General features: G+C 36.8%; 1 pseudogene; it reads right to left on the bottom strand.

The window, feature by feature from the left end:
* Nucleotides 1-2,030: 2,030 nt before the first annotated feature.
* Nucleotides 2,031-2,867, bottom strand: LOC149534849 (GDSL lipase-like; annotated as a pseudogene).
* Nucleotides 2,868-13,347: the final 10,480 nt, after the last annotated feature.

Genomic DNA, 13,347 nt, shown 5'->3' with positions numbered 1-13,347 from the left:
CATACAACATTTCTGGAGTGCCAGCCAACTTTGTTTGAAGTCATGATATATCTGTAAGGCATTCCCAAGTGCATGGACCAATGCTGATGATTTTGGAGATTCAAGTCACTACCTAGTGCCAGAATTTGCAAATGGGTTAGAAGGTTTGATAGTATCTCTCAGCCCACCGATAGCATGAACAATAGGAATGGTATGATATTGTATTGCATACAGTTGATTTAGTCCACAAGGTTCAAATCTTGATGGCATAAGTAGAATGTCTACTCCTGCTATAAAACAATGAGATGCTCTATCAGAGAATTTGACCTATCCATGAAATTTATTATGATACTGAGTTACATTATTTCCAAATCTTTTCTTTAGGCAATCTGAATATTACCCTTCTTGCTACCCTCGGGGTGAATGGTATAAACTTCAACATCTTCCATGCCTTTGCTTCTGTCTGAATACTCGAAAGTCTATTCATGACAAGCTCTAGTATGAATCCCTTGAACATTCAAAGCAAACACTACTCCAACAACATTAGGATACTTCCTTTTAATTCATGAAATGGCATCAACTGCCACATCCTCTAGTGTCATACCCAGCTAGGGAGTTTGACTATAGTTTGCAGTGAGGTCACGGGTGGCATCACTACCACCTGCAAGTTCATCTTCCCCCAAAACAAGATTACTTGCATAACCCAATTTTGTTATTTCTTCAAACTCTCAATTTGAAATTTGCAGAGTTGGAAGCATAACTCTTGATCTCTTCCTAACTACTTCTGGATCATTGAGCTTGCTTACCTACATTACCACTGAGGGTATATTACACTTCTCTACAATTTTATTGCATGCAATGTCTTGTTTTCTTAATTGAGCTTCTATGTCGACCTATCTCTTTCCTTCAAGCTTTTCTATTGTAGTTGGAAACTGAGGCTACTCAACCTATCTTTCCTCATCTGCTACATCAAGGAATCCTAGTGGAGGCTTCTTCTCAAATGGAATCTCTGCATTATAATCAATTCCTTTCCTTTTTCTTTTCCTCACCTCTGTAATGAACAATCAAAATCAATTCAAAGTTTGAATCTTTAGAGTTTTACAAAGCAAAGCCTTGTTATGTTCAAAAAATTTGTGAGCCTTGCATTAATAGAATAAGTAATAAAGGTGGTAAAGAGGCCAAAAGATAATGATGGCATCAAAGATTTGGTGAAGGAGGAGATGAATGTAAGAGGTGATACTCTTTTCTTTTGATGCAAACAACTTCCCCAAGATAACTATAAGCCATGAAAATTTATCTTCATATGTTTCTATCTCCTTTTCCTATACTTTCTAGTAGTACATTTTTTCTCTTCTGAGGCCCATGGTTATGATGTTATATAAAACTTGGAAAATCGCCAATGCAAAGATGAATATGTGTCGTTGATGCATGGCACCTTCAGAAACAAGGGGAACCGAGCCCTAGCCCATCAAGCTCTCGAACCATGGCGGTGAAGTCATAAAAATTTCCTCTATCTAAGTATAACTCTATTTGCTTGAGAAGCTCAATCTTTACACCATTATGCTTAACTTTCTTTCCTGCGATGGGTTCTATACAAACCTCTCTAACAATATTTCCTTGGTTTTCAAAAAGAGGCACCAAATTTGTTTACCCATTATCCTTCTCCTTCTTTATAGTATCCTGTTTATGGACTTTTGCATATTGACTTCACTTTGACGGAGAATTAGAAAATAGCTTCTCCTTGCGAAAAATGAACATGGGAGGGCATTTTCTACCAAAGCAACTTCTTCATGCCCGGTTCGTTCAACAACCTCACCCCAATGGATGTGGATGATGCTCTTTATATGAGAAAGAAACTCTAAATTTGACATGCAATCAAATATTGATTGGACACTTGTGATATGTCATAATGGCTCTAATCTTTTAAGTTGATAATGATAGCCAAATCATGTGATTGAGAGCCAATTCGATGCTTTATGTTTTTTTTATCTAATGCTCTGTTTGGACTTATAAGGATCTAGAGATTAGACATCATTTGTAACCTGAAGCTTTTAACATGAGACTAGTCTAGAGATATTAAATGGGTTCATAACAGAAGAATTTCCCCTCCATATTTGTTGTGAAAATAGTTCATACACTTTTTTATTTGGACATGCAATATCCCAAAACACATATGCACTTGTATCATTGCAATACAAATCCTTTGGATTCATCATTCCACATTGTACTTGTACATTAAACAATCTTGATCCACAACATGCTAACTTTATATCTTTAAATCCATAGGCTTCACCATTTTGAATTATGTTCAAAAGATAATCATAAGTTTGAAATTGTATGATGGATAATCTAGATAGCTCTTGACTAAACTGGGCTATATGTGTCTTTGTAGCAGTATTATATGAAACAAATAGCCGGTTCACTATGTTCAAACATTCACCTTGATTTGTAAGTCTTCAATAAGGATCACATCCTATGGGTGGAGTAGCGACTACAAGGACTTTTCTTGCCCCCACCTGATAAAGCCTAGCTATGTACTGATCAAAATTAGAGATCAACAATGTGATAAACTATTGAGGAGAAGTCGTGTTGCCTACATAGGAGCTAATATTGTTTACTCCAATTGAAATGCAGTATATACATTTCTTAAGGTAGGGTTTCTCTTGTGCAGCTCTAGATGTGTATGTCTTCCTGAGGATAGAAGAATAGTGTTCGAATTGATCTACTTTGTGACCCATTGTGATAATATCCTCATCAGCTACTGTTGAGTCAAGAAATCCATAGCCTCTTGATGCAAAATTTATAACTCTACTAAAATTTGCCTTTGGCTCTAGATATGGAGGACTAAAGGGAAGTCCCAAGTAGGTAGCAAAGTGGCATGGTATCATTTGTTATCTTCCCATACCAACAGCTAAAATAATAAGCCTACATCAATAGAGATACCATCCCTAAACTTCCCAGTAGCTAAGGTAGCTTGGAAAACAAATCTGCCCATGATGTTATCAACATCAAAATGGCAACTCCATATGTCAGATTTTCCACCATTGCACAGCTTATCATTCCCAATGACAAACCATCGACAAATTTTCTAGACCTATTTTAAAGTGTTTGTGATACATAGAAACTTAGATATAGCATTGAAGAGGTCCGCCCAAATAGAAATCCAATATCTCTAGTCCATAGTGATGCAGATTCATTGATTTCCAATAGGGTTCTCTATGAAGGTCCTTGATTCTCTTCTCATAGCTCCTTTAAGCTTCTCCCTATAACAACAAATTCATTCTCCTCTAGAATGGCACTCCTAAAATTAGGAACACTTGAAAAAGACTGCTAATTGAAAGATGCTAGGATTAACAGACCAGTGAAGCAAAAGGCAACTTTGACACAAGACTTCCTTGCATGACAATCTGTGTTCATGAAGTTGTGCTTGGAGGTTGATCTTTGAAACTATAAGTCAGAATTTGAACATTGAATTTGATTCAAACCAAGTGCATGTAAAGCTTTGAACATTTAAACTTGAGGATTGGGATTCAGGTTCAGTGCTTTCACCAAATGCTACCATAATCAACAAAATGAACCAACAAAAGATTTACTTGATGGGTTGAGTTGGAAGCTTAAGATTGGGGGACTGGAAGTACACCTACAATAGTCTATAGTGGAGATTCCAATTCAAAGGTAGAGACACCAGTTTAGAGGTGGAGACATCAGTTTACATGGCAGAGATGATACTTTACATGGTAAAGAAGCTAAATAATGAAGATGATAGTTCGTCTGTGCAGACAACACTGTGCGTGAACAAAAATCAAAATTCATGATTTTTTAAGAAAAATGACAATTTTAAGCTTAAAATGTGAATGTTTAGAGGGACATGGGTCCTACTAGGTGTGCCAAAATGTATACAAGAAAAGTTAACATGTCAGAAGCATGCATAAACAAACAAAGTTAGTTGTACATGTATAGCAATGATTCAACCAAGATCAAAATACAACTATTCTACTTGAGTTTTAATACTATGCAACTGAAAGATTAGAATCCTCATTCAACCTCAAAGTAGCTCAACAAGGGCACCTATAAGAGGCCTTGTTGGTGTGCTCAATAGTGAGAGATGTGGATGTGCTCTCCCAACCACAACTATTTGAATCCCAAAATGATTTGAAATGGCATGCAAGATTTATGAAGCTAACTAGATATGAAGAGAATCTTTTAAACAATGGTTATGGATACAACCATGCTCAAAGCATTCAAGGATAGTGAATATGGATGCAAGAAAATAAACTAAGTTAACCATGCAACAAAAGGAAACTAGCAACTACCAGAGGTTAGCAAAAATGCATAAAATTACTAAAGAGCTCTAAAATTGCACTAGCATTATAACAACACAAATGAGGGAGATGAGAAATTCTTGAGACAATGGCTCTATTTATAGGCTTGAGAGAGGCCTTGGGGAGGTGGCATCTATGTGGCATCCACATAAGTGCCACGAGGGAGACACATGGGCTAAGGATACAAGCCATGCAAAGGTCAACATAAGACTTTTTGGTGATAGAGATGGCTCAAGGTTTTCTCACACATGTGTGAACAACCATGGAGAAAGGAAAGGGAGACAAGTGTGTAAGAATGTAAGACTTTTTTGGATAAAATTATAAAAGGGGAGCTTTCTTGGAATTTGAGTTGCTTACACGTATGTGAGCAAACACTTAGGGACTAAAAGGTGTTTAGAAAAGTGTTTAGGATAATTAAGTGGGATTAACTAGTGGGTAGACTTAGGAGGTGAGAGTGATGGGTGGTCGACTAGGTTTTAGGTGGGATTAAGATTAAATTAAATAGGATTTAATTTGATCATAAGAGTGTAGATTTAATAAAGTGGAGAGAAATTAAATAAATTAGAATTTATTTAAAAGGGGATTTGTGGAGCACTATGCATTAAATAATTTTAACACATTAGGGGGAAGTATTCAAAATAAATTTAAACACATTTTTTGATTAAGGAAAATAGGATTTAACAGGCCCTAAAACCCATACAAAGTAAAGTTCAGACAAAAAGAGAATGCTTAAAGTAACAACAGAAACTAAAATAAAACATTTGAAACTTCTCCCCACATAAAAGGACAGGAACCAGAAAAAAGCCAGGGAGACAAGACAAAGAACCAGGAAGCCCAAGAAAAGCCAAGGCATTCAAGAGATCTCTCTTAGCATTTCCATTGCATTGATTTTGAGCTCTGACAATCTACTCGCCACCTCCTTCATATCTAGGTGATCTTGGTCAAGATCTAGGGTCTCCTTCTTCCTCGTGCTAGATCTAGTGTGCTTCCTCAAGCTATCATCACAGGTCATTTCCTTGGCAATGTGGGGGGTCAAGTCCTCTTCCTTGCTAGTTCTTTGCTCCTCCATTTTAGTGATGAGAATATTGATATTCTCATTGGCTTCTTTAAGAATATTGTAGCGATGTTCTACAATAATTCACATAGAGCTCTCCATCATTTGCACCCTATTATTGACCTCCTCCACTTTTATTTCCTTGCTCTTTTCTTCCATAGATATTCTATTCTTCAGGTTATAGTTCTCCCTTTTGAGGCTGCTCACCCTGTACTTAAGGTCTTGGATTTCATGAAAAAACCATTTTTTAGTGCAGAAGCTACTAATGACACTGTTCTTAGCATTGTTAATGACATCCATATCCAGGTGCTCCTTCATTGTATCACTAAAAATGACTAGGGTTAGGTCAATTAATTCCTCTAGTTTTATTTTACCTTCATCATCCTCTTTCACCAGAGTTCTTATTAATTCTCTATTAATCCCCATTTTAGCAGAATATGTATTGAAGTTTTGCCACACCATATTTCTATCCTTGCCTGTGATTGAGCATCTATATCTTCTTGTTCCATATTCCTTAAAGCCCTTCTCATGGTCATCCCTCTCACCCTGATTAAGATCTTCTTCCAACCCTTCCACCTCAATCCCCTGTTTTTCCATTGTGACCTCAGAATGTTTTCTTTTTTGGCCCTTGGATATATTGACAAAATCCTCTTTGCTTTTCAATTTTTTTATGGTGATGGTTTTCTTGCCCTTTTTCTTCTCTAAACTCTCCACTTCCCTTATCTCCTCATCTTTAGCACTATCCTCCCCCATGTCCATGCCTTTAACCCTTTCGTTATAGTCCTTGTTAGAGGAAGATTCAAGGTCCTGCTTGGGATGAGGGATATTTTCCCTTTTACCTTCCAATCTGATGGTATTTTTCCTAGAGCCACTCTGTGGATAATCATCTTTCTCCAAATTAGTATGCATATCAAGGTTATCTTTAGTGTCCAAAGGCATATAATTTTCATATAATTTTCTTTTGACTCTTCAGAGTCCCCTCTGCCCTTCTTGCCCTCCTTCCTAAACTTAATTTGTTCCCCATAGTCCTAGCTTCAAAGAACTCATAAATTAAAAGTAATAGCCCCTCATGGAGCATTGGATTCCTAGTATGCTTCTCCTAAAATTCATTGATGTTTTCATTCATAGAAGAATACAAATAGAAAGGGATAGAAATTTTGGCCCCATACCTAAAGTGATTGAGAATAACGAAGTGGTAAGTAACGATCAAATCTTGTGTCTAGGATGATGTATTTTATAATAGCCCATAAAACAAACCTCCATAGCAGCTTGATAGAGATCAGGAGATAATCGATTCCTCTCTTCAACATTTTCTTCTTCTATTGATCCTTTGTAAATTTCACCACCGCTTGCCCTGAGATTTTCCTATTCTATAGAATTTCTTACCCAAGATGGGAATGTCAGTGACCGTAGAAATGACATCCTCATTCACTATGAACTTCACCCCATAAATTTTCACAACTCCCTCATTCCAACTCTTAACCATAGACTTGGTAACCAAGGGTTTCCATCCATGGAGCCGATCAATGAAGTTCGTTATTTCCCCTCTTTTTAGAATTTCCCAAACCTTGGACCATTTACACCATTTTTGGGCTTCATCTTCTAGATCCCTCCTATGCCTTTCCCCAACCATGTTGTTGCCCTTAGTGCAAGCTAAATAACTAGTTTCAAATCCCTTCAAGTCTAGAGAAAAAGAAGCTCTTCTCATTTTCTCGGGCCAATTTTCCACTTTTTGAAAAACTTGTCTAAAATCTATCATAAAATTAAGAAGATAGATATGTTTGATGTGAGAAGTACAAGTATAATCGTACTTCCACATCAAATTTCTGCACATTCCCCATAAAGCACTATCATAATAAATTTACACATCAAATTTTTGACCACTGCCCATATCTTTTTAGCAATCATAATAAACTTTTAATTATACCCAATCTTCCTGAGATCCTTTCCTATTCAATCAAGTCATTAATCTCTAACGTGAAATTATGGCCTTCCATCCACTTAGCCAAATCAATGCACTTGATAGCCTAGTTTGCCAATATATCTACCACTTGGTTAGCTTCCCGGTACTCATGTGCCACATAGATTTTTTTTTGAGGGACTTGAGAAGAAGAATGCATTCCCCTATAATATTATTAGTCGTCCATGTATGTTTGTTCTTCTCATTTAGACAATTAATAATGTTTTTCAAATCACCTTCCAGCCAAAGTTTTTTCAGCCCCATATCTTTAGCCAGATTAATGGTATAGTGAACCGCTATAGCCTCCACATAGTGATTAGTTTTTATTCCAAGGGGAGTTGCAACCACAACAATTCCTTTGCCAAAAGTATTTCTGATAATGCCAGCTACACCAGTCTTTCCCAAGTTGCCTTTGGCCAACCCACCAAAATTAGACTTATGCCAACCCTTAGGCAACATCAACCATCTGCACCCATCCCTCTTGCTATCGTCCCTTTCATTAGAACCAAAAGATGGGATAGGACCTTTGATATTAGTGTAGTTTTCCAACAAAGCATTAAGACACTTATGGAAAACCACATTAGCCTTTGTTTCCTTATCCTTGAATATTCTATTGTTTCGCTCTTTCCAACCCCCCCAACAAACATAGGGTAAGGTCTAGTTCCATAGGACCCTAACTTCACTCCTAAACCTCCCTTGGTTCCACTATTCAAAGACATCTAGAATGTTGGAAGGAAAACACCAGGACATGTTGAAAATAGATAGGAAACGAGACCAAATAGTGATGATGAAAGGGCAGTGGATAAATAAGTGATCCACACTCTCACATTAATTTTTACATAAAATTCATCTATTTGACATCATATTTCCCCTCTATGTAAGGTTATCCACCATTAGGATGTGATTTTGGAGCATAATCTAGAAGAAAATATTAACTTTCGGGATGAGCGCCGAATACTAAGCTTTGGCCCATATAGAGGCAGGGCCAGAAGTTTGCATATTCTCATAGCTAAAGGCCACAGTGTAAATGCCATTGACAGTCTCCCCCTAGATTATGGAGTCTTTTTTAAGAGATAAGGGGATATGTATGATCAAATCCATTAGTGGCTTGAGTTCCTAGGACATCTCAGCCAAGTCAATCCACTCATTATGATCCCCATAGTCACTCACCCTGTACCCAAATCTATCAATGCAAGCACTAGCTCATATATCAAAAGGTTCAATGTCTTAAAGAGGACCAACACTTAGCCAGTTGTCATGCTAGAAGTTAATATCTTGTCCATTTCCAAGTTTCCATTTAGCTTTGTCAAAAGCTAAGCTCTTCATCCTCAAGATGTCATTCTAAATAAAAGAGCCCTGAGGGTGAGGGTCTCTATTGATGAGCTATTTGATATTGAGGTTTGCCAAATACTTTTGTTCCAAAATATCTCTCCATTCCCCCTTGGTTTTGAAGATTCTCCAGATTTGTTTCTTTTGGAGTGCAAAGTTAAACTGTATTAGCTTTCTAATCCCCAGACCCCCTTTAATCTTTGGTTTACAAATGTTCTCCTAGGCCACTAAAGGGTATCTTTTATTATCATTGGTTTCTAAGGGATAGAGAAGAGGCTAAGAGCATAAGTTGGTTAGTTTTGTAGGGTGGACTTGATCAACAACACTTCGCTAGCTTGGCTAAGAGTGATACCCTTCTAGCCCACCAACTTTCTATTAAATTTGTCAATGAGATTGTCCCAAAACCATTTAGGTGGTTTCTTCCCCAAGGGGAGGCCCAAATAAGTGGGGGGAAGACTCCCAATATTACATCCCAAAAATGTGAGCAATTTTCTTCCATCAATCTGTAGGGGTGTTGAATAAGAACACCAAACCCTTATCCCAGTTGATGAGTTGTCCAAAGGCCTTGGAGTAGGCATTGAGGATGCCTTTGACACTCCTAGACTCTTTAACCAAGGCCTCACCCCCCAAAATTGTATCATCCACAAATTGATGGTGGGTGAAAACTAGAGAACTTGAAGGTTTCAGGCCCACCAACTCCCCTCTAAATATTTTAAAATTAATAAGCCTGCCCAAACCTTCAGCAATAATGATAAAGAGAATAGGAGATAATGAGTCCCCCTATTTGAGGCCTCTAGAAGACTTGAAAAAGTCTGAAGGGGTCCCATTAACCATGACTGCAAAGGTAGGGGTGGAAATCAATTGTGCTATTATCTTTCTCAATCTGGCATTGAAACCAAAAGCTTCAAGCACTTTGTTCAAAAATCCCCAATCCACCCTATCGTAGGCCTTAGACAAATCCAGTTTAAGTAGAAAGCCCTCCTTTTTACCATCTTCAAGGGAGTGAATAACTTCATGAACCTCAATGATAGAGTCCAAAATTTGCCTACCAAGCACAAAACCCAATTGTTGAGGTGCTATGATCTTCGGTAGTAATTTAAAAATAATGTTGGTTAAAACTTTCACAAAAATCTTATAGAAAGAGTTGTAGAGGCTAATAGGCCTGAAAGAACCAAAAGAATCTACCCCAATGACTTTAGGGATCAAGACCAAAAAAGTAGCAATGATTTCTTTCTGCAAATTCCTAGCTCCAAAGAATTCTTGAACTACTTTAACCAGATCAAATTGAATAATTTCCTAGTACATTTGGAAGAAAAAAGGGGGGAAACCATCAGGGCTAGGGGCCTTCTTAGCCCACAGAGAAAAAACCACCTCTTTAATTTCTTCCAGCTTAGGAATAACTAGTAAGGCCCTATTATGGGCCTCACTGATAATAGAAGGGATGGTATCAATAATAACATTTTGGTCCTCTTCAACCAGGTAAAGGTATTTAGTTAGGATTGAGGAAAATTACTTATAGCCTCCTCCATGATCTCATTGTCTTCCCTGATCATGACATCACCCTTTTTAATCTCACTAATTTTATTGGCTATCCTATGTTTCATAGTGGAAAGGTGGAAGAATCTCGAGTTTTTATCCCCTTCTTTACGCCAAACTGACCTAGACTGCTATCTCCAAAATATTTCCTCCTTTCCAACAATATTGTGAAGATTAGCAAAGATTTCCTTCTCAATGTTCATCTTTATTTCATCATAACCTCCTCAAATTCTTTCACAATCCTTTCTTTGGATTGGAAAATATTATCAAAGTCCATTTTGTTCCATTTTCTGATTTCAGACTTAATAAATCTAAGATTTTAGCAACCTTGTACATGGTTGTGCCATCAACCTCTATCCCCCACCACCCCTTGATTTTGTTGAAGAGGCTAGGGTGCACCGACCACATCTTCTCAAACCTAAAGGGGAAAGCCTTCTTACTATCAACCCCTTCAGTAGTAAGAGAGACAGGGGAGTGATCCAAACCAAGACAAACCAAAGACAATAGCTTGCACTAAAACTGACACAACCAATCCATAGTTAAAAGGGGCGCTCTATCCAATCTCACCTAAATGTAGTCTAGGTCAATTCTCCTATTGAACCAAGTGAACTTGCATCCCCCAAGTTCCACATCAATTAGCGATAAATCTCTAATCAAGTTAGCCAGATGTTTCTTGCTATTCACATCAGGCGGAAGACCTCTTAACTTATCTGTAGCCAAGAAGGGGGTATTGAAATATCCCATAACAATGCCTTTAGGTTCCCCAATCTGAGACACTAAATCAAAAAAAAAAATCCAAAAAATTATTCTGCTACTCTTAGTATTGGGGGCATAGATATTCAAAAGAAACCATCTATCCAAAGACTTAGGGTCAAAAAAATTCATGAGCAAAATATTATCTTCATCAAAGATGATATCGGCATCCAAGGAATCCTTCCATATAGTTAGCAAACCACCAAAAGCCCTGTCCAAGTTGGTTGTCGAGTTCCTCAATCCTTTACCAAAGGAAATATTTTCAACTTTTTCCTTTTTCATTTTAGTTCCCTGAATTAAAAAAAGATCTTTCCTATGTTCCCTAATCATATTCCTAACAATTTCCTATTTGTGGATTCCATTGAGTCCATGGATGTTCTAGGAAATGATCTTCATACTTTAAATTTGCGGCGTGATTCTTGGATGGTCTGTTGAGTCCCATCTAGAATATTCCTCCTTCCTTTCTAATTTGGTTCATGCTCTTCCTGTCTCGGGTACTAGATTTGCCTACTATATCAGCTTTAGCCTTGCTCCTTGTTGCTGCAGGTGATACCGACGAAGGATCCTTGTTGTTTTTCTTTTTCTTATGAGTAACTTGAGACCATGGATTCTCGTTAGAGTCCTTACAACTATCAAAGAGGGCTTCCAAGTGAGATAAGTGCTCATGAGAGGTGGCTAAGACCTTTTCAAAGAATTTGCTAACCATCAAAGGGGAGATCCCTTTGTTGGTATTCCCATCTTGTGAAACATGATCACATGATGTATTGATCTCCTCCATTGTGGATTCCATAGAGATCTGATTTCCATCCATCTTTATAATACTAGCCACATTAGGGAAGTGAACCTATTTAATTAAATAAGTAGAAGAATATGACAAACATAATTAATAAATTAATAAATAATTATAGTGTCAAGGGAGATATTAAATCAATTAATAGAGTTTAGGATAATTTTAAGTGTCTACAGTATGTAACTATTCTCTACTTAATAGTGTCATCCACATGGGGGGGGGGTTGTGGGTAGTTGACCTTGCACCTTCAACAATACTTCATTTCCATTATTTGTGCTCTCAAAATCAAAGGTATATAACTTTATCACTTGTAACTATAATTTTCAAATAGTACAAACCATATTAGTTTCTTATAATCCTATGGTTCTCTGTGTAAGTTTATAAAATTGAAGTTTAATAATTAATTGCATTTATGTACATCTTTTTCAAGTTTGATATTTCTCTTTTTCCTCACTCACAGTCTAAGAATAATTTTTCAAAACACATACTGACCAGTTGGAGATTGAGCCAAAAAAATTATAAGAATGATTGTGCCAAAAGAGCTAAAAAATGATTGTGCATGATAATTGTCTTTTTACGATAATCATCATTTTACGTTCTTTCTAGCCCAGTTGTTCTTACATTTTATGATTTTTGGTGAGAAAAAAATTCCAAACTAATTAGGTAGGAGATCCAAAATTAAATTATAAATGGTTGAGGCATGTTTAAATACCTTATTTCACATGTTATTGAATGTTTCTTGAATGTTCAGGGTAGTAGCTCCTTACACTCAATTTTTCATTGAAGTTGTTCTCACTACCACAATGACATTACCTCTAAACCATGCAAAGGATGATGAAGTGGTTCCCAACTTTGAAACACTCTTACAACTTAAAAAATGGCAAAGAAAATGTAGATGCAATACATGACAGAATGCACAACCCTTAGTCTTTGTATATACAAAGAGATCTTTTTTAAGTTGCTTATTACATATTATCACAACAAAAAAATTGTTCTAGCTACATACATATTCCAGAATCCAAATAATAAAACAATAAAACTCCCTCAACCCATCCTAAGTGACAAGCCATAACCTAGTCCAATTGGTGTAGTTGCTGATTAGTTGGGTTGATTACAAATTCATGTAGAACTATCATTAGATTAGGTACAATAAAACAAACAATCAGTTGTTCCCAGCTAGCATTAACTTGATTGATCTATTTAGACCCATTGATTATTGTCACAAGATTTTAAACATAATTATATAAGGATTGAGTTAGGATGTATATAAGTTAACCTTACATTAACTGTAAACTACAACACAAAGGGTGCACTAGGGTATTATAGGATTGTAATTATAGAAAATTGTTTGATTCATCCGAGTGGGTGTATGAGGGTGAAGAGTTGTATTAGGTGAGTAAAGCTCACCTATGGTTATAGGAATACAGCTACATCAAAATAATTAGAAACCATAACTACATATTTGTTAGAGTGAGTACTTCAAGGGTCTTGATCCTACGTATACGGGTATGTAGGTAGCCTGGTAGGCAGAGTATGCCTCCAATGTGTAGATGCCTTGGACATAGTTAGGTAGCACTTAACCATGTATGTGTCAAGTAGGTGATCCAAACTTAAATCATAGTTG

This window comes from Cupressus sempervirens, chromosome 10, assembly GCF_028749045.1.
Source record: "Cupressus sempervirens isolate cs-2001-9-10 chromosome 10, ASM2874904v1, whole genome shotgun sequence".
In the NCBI taxonomy this organism is placed as follows: domain Eukaryota; kingdom Viridiplantae; phylum Streptophyta; class Pinopsida; order Cupressales; family Cupressaceae; genus Cupressus; species Cupressus sempervirens.
This window is presented reverse-complemented; position numbering and strand designations above follow the sequence as displayed.